A 9,576-nucleotide genomic window follows, 5' to 3' on the forward strand; every position below is an offset into this window, starting at 1 on the left:
TAAATCTAAGACACACAATCGTATTGTGCTCTTTACCTTTCGAACCAATTTCTTCCATTCTTCATCAGATACTCCCATTGGTTTAGCACCCGGATCTACGGTGATCCACTGATATTTATCTACCAATATATCCTCCATCTTCAGTTTCCATAACTCAAAACTTTGACCGATAAATTTCTCAATCCCTATCTTTCCACTACTCGCCATCTTCTTTCACCACCAAAATCGATCCTGTAGATATCCCACTGAATAGGATCTACCATAGGCCCGAGCGAAACCCCTTAGCAACAAAGGCATCCCCTTGAAGCCAAAACAGTTCTAATACCAAATGTAGGTTTTAACTTCGTACATAATTACCTACATATGAATTCTTAAAACACAAAAAATAAACAATGTGAAAGCATAACACATAAAACACATATACACAGATATTTCCCCTGGATCCCAAAACTGGGACTACCAACTTGATTTTTCATTATATTCCTTTGAATGTTACAATACATATATATACATGCAAAAGCATCCAATACCTTGGATCGAAAACCATCGTGCCAAAAACCATGTGTGAAAACCATGCACAAAACCATAGGTAGGTCCGCCCAACCTAATATAGTCATGGAAAGAATATAACACAACCCAACAATATGCAGGGAAATATATATGTTGGTTTTTTTGAAGAGGAACATGAGTGTATGGCTCACTTGCAGGCTTCTCCTTATAGAGAAGAAAGTGTAGAGGATGAAGATCTAGATTATTATTGCAAACAGTTTGTAGAGTTCATGCAGACTTAACCACAATGTAAGTATAATCTAAGATCTTCCAAGAAGAGAATGAGGGAGTCAGAACAGCAAGGGGAAGTTGCTCCCCAAGTGCTTCCTCCAACACCAGACAAAGGGAAGGGTAAGCTACATCCTGACCCACCCAAGGCAGGAGTCTCTGCAAACAAAGAGAGAAATGATCCTAAGGGACACATAGGAAAAGAAGCACTTGTGCAGCTGATAGCTGGCAGCAAGAAGGGAGAAAAAACAGAACCAAGAGATGCAGAAAAGGCTCAACATGCATTCAATATCCAAAGGAGCTGGAAAATGTAAAAATTCTTGTTTCCCTTACTGAGATCCTAAAGCAACCTCATTACCAATATCAAATCTCCCACTTTATGCATCCATACAACTCTTCACCACCCCATGATAGTTTGAACCTACAAGAGGAGAGGCCCATGGTTGTTTTTGGGCCACATGTGGAAGAATTGGATCCCTATACTACACCTTTTTATGTGACATTGTTGGTCCATGATATTTTGCTTCATAACTGCATGCTGGATTTGGGGGCCTCACATAACCTCACGATACTATCTGTAATGGAACATCTGGGCTTAAATATCACTAGTCCATACAAAGACTTGTACTTCTTTGCTTCAAAGAGAATCAAGTGCCTGGACATGATAAAGGATCTAGTGGTAAACTTAGCACAGATCCCAGTCAAAAGTATGGTTATGGATGTAGTGGTGACTAACATACCTCCTTGGTTTGGAATGTTCTTATCCAGAGCTTGGAGTTAAAAGGTGGGTGGTTCCATCAAGATGGATTTGAATTATGCTACCATCCCCACTTTCAGAGGTGAGAAAAGGAGGCTAGACAGAGAATCACAGTTTGTGAAAACCGTGACCCCAGCTAAAGGCTAAAACACGGGAGAGACAGTGACATTTCTTGCCTATTCTTGGAGGAAGATGAGAACCTCTTAGAATAGGTATTAGGGCATTTGACAAGGCAATTGAAATACCAGCATCTAAATGAAAACACGATATGGAAGTTATACTTCAATGGAGCAAAATCAAAGGAAGGAAATGGAGCTGGAAAATTGTTGGTATCACCAGAGGGAAGCATGATACCCCTCTCATTCAAACTTGAATTTGGGGTGACCAACAATGTAGCAGAATATGAGGCATTTCCTTTGGGACTACAAACAACAAAAAACATGATCGAATTCCTGGTAGTCTATGGCGATTCCAAATTGGTCATGAGGCAAGTTAGAAATCAATGTTGGGTCAAACATCCCAGGTTGAGGACATACCGAAATGAAGTGTGGGACTTAATCAACAATTTTTTCCTAGCCTTTAACATCTAGCTCGTGCCCAGGGAAGAAAATAGGGTGGCTAACTCTCTTGCAGTAGCTGCAAGTACTTTCAGGCCCCCACAAAATTCACTCCTCAGATATGAGATAGAAGTCAAGCACAAGCCTTCAATACCTAACAATGTCAAGCACTGTCATGTGTTTGAAGATGATGAGGAGGTAAAAAGGTTCATAGAAGTCATTAGGGAGTTTTCCCTCTCTACCAGTGACTAGGAAGAAGAAAAGTTGAGCAAGGAGCCACCTCGCGGAAAGACACGACGGCTGGGAAATTTTTTTTGCAACTTAAAGGGAACACCATCGCTCATGGACTTGTTCCACTAGAAAGTATTTTCAATAAAGATGACATAACATCCAAACTAGTGGCCCTTTACAAGGATGAGCACATCAAAGACTGTAACAGCGGGTCCGAGGAGGAGCCTCAAATGATGAGGATGTCTAGACTAATCCCCTTGCAATACAAATAGAGGTATTTAAATCTATTCAAAACTTACAAATATGTATTTTCTTGGTCATATGATGATTTGAAATCATTTGATACCAATTTTATTCAACATAAGATCCCTCTAAAGAGTGGGATAAAGCCATGCAAACAAAAAAACGGACAAATAAACCCACTCTTACTCCCCTCCATGAAAAGGGAGGTGAGAAAGTTGTTGCAAACCAAGATCATAGTCCCTCTAAGGCATTCTGAGTGGGTGGCTAATTTGGTCCCTGTCCGGGAGAAGAACAGGGAAATAAGGTTATGTGTAGACTTCTGAAACCTCAACCGGGCATCCCTAAAAGACAACTACCCACTACCCAAGATGGATTGTATACTACAGAAGGTAGTGGATGTAGCCAAGATGTCAATGATGGATGGATTCTTAGGATATAACCAAGTGGTGGTTCACCCTGAAGATCAAAGAAAGGTTGCTTTCACCACCCTGTGGGGGACCTTCATTTGGGTTGATGGATGCAGGAGCCACATTCCAGAGAGCAATGGACATAGCCTTTGTGGGTGAGCATGATAAGTTTGTTGTAGTCTACTTGGATGATATCATAGTATTTTCCAAGATAGACGAAGAACATGTCCTCCATCTAAAACTCACCTTCAAGAAGTGTAGGAGGTATGGCCTTTCTCTCAATCCAAAGAAATCTCAGCTTGCCTTGAGTAAAGGAAAGATGCATGGACATATAGTAGCGCAAGAAGGGGTGAAGATTGATCCTCAATCGGTCAAATCCATCCGCCTTATTCCCCTGCCAAGAAATAAAAAGGAGGTCTGAGCCTTTCTAGGGAGGATAAATTTCTTAAGGCGATTCATACCTAACTATGTTGAGATAGTTAAAAGTATCACCAATATGCTCAGAAAGGAGAACGAAGTTAAGTGGCACACAACCTCCAATGATTCTTTTAATAGGATCAAAGAAGCTCTGGCTGAGGCCCCATTGCTAGTTAGCCCTAACTATTCAATGACCTTTAATATATTTTCTTTCGCCTCTCCACATACCATTTATGCAGTGCTATTATAGAAAAACAAGGAAGGTCACAAGCAACCTATCGCCTTTTTCAGCCAAGTCCTAAGGGACACTAAGTTGAAGAATGACATATTGTAAAAACAAGTGTATGCACTGGTTAAGGCACTCAAATCATTTTGTATGTATGTACTATAGTCCAAGGTCACAAAATTTGTCCCAGTGACTGCAATGAAAGACATCCTCATGCATGGAGACAATAAAGGAAAGAGGGGTAGATAGACAGCCAAAATATAGTAATATGAGCTAGAAATCAAGGCTACCAAGCTCATCAAAGGCCAGAGGTTAACTAAGATCATGTCCGAACCTAACTACCAAGCTCTCGAGATAAATTTAGTCACAACAAATAGCAGGGTTGAAGAGCACCAGAGCAGTATAAAAACATCCGAATAGAAAATTTACGCCAAGTATGAGAGGTCTCAATGGTATAAAAATGTTGTCCATTATCTCTTGTTTTTTAGATTTTCCCTCAGACTAGGTTCCTCTAAATATCGAAGATTGAGATTACATGCCGAGAAGTATGTTATATCAAATGGCTTACTATATTGGAAGGACTCAGTGGGTGTATTGTTGTTGTGTTTAGTAGAAATAGAGAACAATAAGTTGATGGAATAATTTCATGAAGGAGCCTGTGGGGGGCATTATAGTTGGAAAGCCACCATGCACAAAATCCTTAAGGCTATATTTTACTGGCATACACTATTCAAATATGTTTATAACAAAGTTAGGAGCTTCCAGAAGTGCCAGATGTTCACTAAAAGACAGAAACTCGCTCCTATCCCTTTGATTCATGTACAAGTGGAAGAGCCCTTTAGAAAGTGGGGCTTGGATTGTGTAGGAGAGATCAAACCACCCTCCAGTGGCCAACATAGGTGGATATTAATAGCTACCGATTACTTTGCCAAGTGGTTTGAGGCTATTCCCACCAGGAATGCTAAAAGTGTGGTGGTTATGAAGTTCATAGATGAAAACATACTATCCCGCTTTGGTTGCCCCTCCAAAATCATCATAGATAATGCCCAAGCCTTTAAGTCCTCCAAGTTCACTTCTTTTTGCAACAAATATAGAATTATTATCAGGCATTCCACCATATTACCCTCAAGGGAATGTCTTGGCTGAATCCTCTAATAAAACAATGATAAGAATATTGAAGGAAATCATTGCTAAAAACAAAAGGAACTCGGATTCTCAGTTGAAATTTTATTTATGGGTTATTGGGTGTAGGATCCCCCAAGGGTAGTTCTAGGTCTTAAAGCCCATATTTTGGTCCAGTCTTTGTAATCCTAATGAAAAAGATCCACATTTTGTGGACATGGAACACGTAGTTGTTAAAGAGTCATAGGGTCATCCGCCCTTATTTGGATAATGTAATGTCAGTTGTAGAAGATCTACCCATAGTTCGCGGACCATGGGATTGTATAAATAGAGCGAATCTCTAAGTAGTCAAAGGCATCAATCGATCAATGAAATAAATGATGAAGAATTGAGTCATATATTTGGAGTAGAAGTGCAATTTTGGGTAATAGCGTAGGTAGAGGCTCTGCAGCTGAGTGTGCAGAGGCCCAAAAGTTCGCAGCTGAGTGCGTGGACCCCTGCAGCTAAGTGTACAGGGCGAGTTGAGTCTGTAATCATCTGGAATTGTCAATAAATAGAAGTATTCTACAAATTCTGTGTCTTTATTTCCTATTTATGCATCTATTATATCGGGTATGAATTTCACTTCTAATGCTTATATGATGCGCGAATGTGTATAACTGTATTGGGTAAGTGAATGCAAGTAATAACAACTATTTACGTGAAGCTAACTAAGATCTATTAATAAGATAAGTAAGAGAATTAGTGTATTTTGGGAAATATCACAGTTCGCTGTCCTAGTGGCACGACAGCATGTCGGCTCCTGGTTAGGGCTAGACGGAAGCCAATTGTAACACTTTGTGAAGGTACTGAAGGATATAATAGAGGGATAAGTACCCTCTGTGAATGTAGATATAGTTGGAATAAAACACCATCACATCCATCTCAAAGGTGCGAAAACTTGGTTCCATCATCCCCCCATACTGCATCAAGTGAGACTTCAGTCCGCACCCTGCAAGCTGATGTCGAAAGGGCCAGTAGTGTAGGGATTTGTTTGCATAACTAAAATTGAACCTGGATCAGGCCCCCATTAGCCAAAAAATGGTTCTGTTGCCAAGATCAGAATCTACGTAGAGATGTGTGAGTCGTATCACTGGAATCCAACTAAGAAAGAAATCAAAGGCTGGTTAGACAGAAGAATTCATGAGTTTGCGGTGCAGAAGAATAGAAACCCGTGACTGCCAAAAGAATAGTGGCTAGATAGCAACCTGTATACGGAGATCCAAAAAATATTTTCGTGTCCTTCCCTACTGAGCTATATGAGTGGATCATGAACCTAGCAGATAGCCAAGGAAGGTGGAAGCTTGACAGTCCTATTGTGTGGACCCCAGAGATAGTGCAAAGGTTGGAAGCATCAAAGGATAAGATCACGCATGCCATCGATCATTGGCTCGATCGCATTATAGGAGGATTTTTTATTGAGTTCGTGGTCGACACCTAAGTCAGCTATAGCAAGGCAGAGCGATGCTTTCTCAAAGGACCATGAGGTAATTATGTAAAATCTCTGAATACTGGGATAAAAATGTTGTTGTCTGAAAAACGGGTTATGTAGTTACCTTGATGTTTGGGTCTACGTGAAGCGGAAGAATTTACAGAAATGAAGGAAATAAGGGTCCAGAGCATAGCCCCTTGATTTCACATCCACAAGGAGACAAATAAGGGATCATGAAGGTCTCCCTGTGAAGTGTTATTCAGTTGATAAGATAGGGATTTCCACAAATACCCTCTCCACCCACACCACCTCCATCTTCACCACGATCACCTCCAATTTCACCCGTACCAACTCTACCACCACCGCAATTCAGTATGGCAAACACAATGAAGTTTCCTATGTTCTGGTTTGGGAAATGAGGATCCAAACCAATTCTGCTTCATTGTAAGGGTTGTATGGGAAGCACAAGGTGTTATAGATGATCATATAAAGAAAGCGACACTAGTTAGTGCTCTACAGAACCACGCGCTGACCTGGTATATTAAGTACTCCAACAATAACCTGAATGCAAGAGTCGTGGATATCCAAACAGTGCTAAATAGATAATTTAGCAAGCCTAAATTTGAAGCATAGTCGATTGTGGGATTCAAATAGATCGTGATGCTACCATGTGAGATGCCTTGGGAACTAGATCAGAGGTTGAAATGTATGATCCTCAAAGCCAACATGAATTTGAGGGATGGACAACATCACGAGTGGTTTGTAGCTTCGCTACTTTCACATTTAAGGAGCGCGCTATCATAGCAGAAGATAAAAACTCAGGCAGAGACCTTAGATATTGCCATGAGACTACATGAGACTCTGATGCAAGATCCTAATCCAGGAGTTCAGCAGTTCCACGCATAGCTGAAGAATTTGTGCCTTGAGATGCAAAGCTTGAAGCAAGATAGGAAGGTTTGACCAGAGGTACACAAAGAAGTATGGTGTGTAAAATGCAAGAGTCAGGGTCATGAAAAAGACCATTGCCTGCTCTTTACAAATTACCTTTCAGGAGGAGGTTCAATTCCTTTAAGGCTAGAAGCTCAAGCAGGACCTAGCGCGACACCTGCTTTGTGCTACGCTATCTGTCGAATAGCAGGAAAACATGCCACTGATAACTACCACTTGTTATAGAAGTATACAAAAACTCCGCAACAATTGTTTACTACTTTTGTAGGTCGGTGGGACATGATGAGTGTACTTGCAGAAGGTATGAATTGATAATGGATAGAACACCCACCTACAAGGTTTAGGTCGAAAGGAGGCCCCTTGACCAGAATGCAGGGATGGTGCAAATAGGATTTCAAGGGCATAGATGAGGCAGATGCAGAGGAGGACCTAGTAGAGGTTGCAGACAGTTGATTTTCTACAATTACGGAGGACTAGGACACTATGCCCATGATTGTAATAATACAATGCACTAATCTTGCAAGTATTGCACGTTGTTTGATCATGAGACAGAATATTATCCTACACTGATAGCTAGGATACGTGACAAAGGAACACTACCACCTCCCCCAACTCAGAACCTAACAGATTATGAGGTCTGAGCCACGTGAGGAAGATCTAAACATCAACATAATGCTCTAAAGTGGAATCATGATGGGAGATGACAAAGGAAAACAGTCAGAAGATAGTACATGGGTTTGCAAAGCCCCGACGAAAGAAGTCGAGTTTGATTTGGAGCACGTTAAGGAAACCTTCATGGAAGCTAAGAAGAGCTTCCCTGAGGCCTCCACTTCAGGAAGAAAAGATAAATCAGATCCGGAGATGGACCCCTCTATGCCGACAACTTTATCGAAACTTGTATCAACTTATTGCATGACAGTAAGGTTGTGAAAGGATTATAGGAACTTATCAATAGATGTTATGGGACCACACTAGGTGAACCACGCATATTCCACAAAATTGGAAAGAATAAAACAAGGACAGGGCATGAAATGAGACTCACCACACAGATCATAGAATACGAAATTGATTAGGTCATCCCATATTTGGGATTAGATGTGAATGTTCTACCGAAATAGACATGGGAGCGAATGGGAAGACCTATGCTGCAATAGTATCCAATTCAATTAAAGATGGTGAATCAGCAAAAAATAATACCCATGGGGCAGTTGCAGGGAATAACCATGGATATTGAAGGAGGGAGCACGCTTGCAGATTTTGAAGCAATAGAGATTGTTGATGACAACAATCCCTACCCCGTGCTCTTGGGAATTGACTAGGCTACTGATATGAATGGGGTAATCAATCTGATGAAGCGCAAGATGATTTTTGAGAAGAAGTCACTACGCGTAATAATACCCCTCAATCCTGCAGAAGGATCGTGCTATACAGAGCCGGTCTGCAATGATGAGAGTGATGATGATCTAGACTACATCTATAAGATAACAACATGAGACCAAGACTGGGTAAATCCCACCACAGATGGGAAGATTACATGGGAGTGCGAGAGTTTCTGCACTTCAGATTCTGACGAAGAGATAGAATGCTGGCAAAATTGGTTACACGAAGTAACTACGTTGAATTGCAATATGATGACCAGGTCACTGATCTGCATGTCGTCAGAGGTAAGAAATCTACCTACTTATGATGGATTAAATAAGTTCAATGTCTTCTTGGATGTGATTGAAATAGAGGTTCCAGAAAAACAATGCTTCCAAGCCGTGTATTGGGTATTGCACGCTACGCTCGCAAGATGGTGGGGTACGCACAAAGGAAGCTTTGATGATTGGCGCGAATGTAGGAAAATGATGTGAACATGATTTGGGAAGCCTAATATGTGACTGACATAAAAGTACGATGGGCAGAATGTTCCATGCACTCATCTGGCCAAGTGGACGTAGGATTATGGAGAGAAACCACAACCTGAGTGGGTTCACCTATTCTTTCATACCCTGGATATTATCCCAATGAATTGGCATGTAGAAATAGAGCTTTGCCATGGGACAAGTAAATGGGATGTCCTACGAGAAGGGTTCATAATGAAATTTATTTTTGAGGACGGGTTTGACGGTATTGAGGAAGCGCTACAAGAGGTGAAAGCAACTATCTTTAGGATCCCGCAAGATCCTTTAAACCTAATGCAGCCTGAATGGGATACTCAGCTAAGTCGCACACTGGAATGTTATAATGTAACTACTAAAGAAGAGGATGAAGATCCATGGAAGATTAACATTCCAGAGACAGAAGGCCACCGTGAGGTTCAAGGACCGCAGATAGAGAACCCTAATATAACCGTGCCAGTGAAAACTAGATAGGTGAACATTGGTACGGAGGCAGAGCCCAAATTTGTGAAAATTGGAGACTACTGGGATGACACGACA

The sequence above is a fragment of the Pinus tabuliformis genome, chromosome 1_1 (genome assembly GCF_031772625.1).
Source record: "Pinus tabuliformis cultivar Carrire ecotype Pingquan chromosome 1_1, CPIR1, whole genome shotgun sequence".
In the NCBI taxonomy this organism is placed as follows: Eukaryota; Viridiplantae; Streptophyta; class Pinopsida; order Pinales; family Pinaceae; genus Pinus; species Pinus tabuliformis.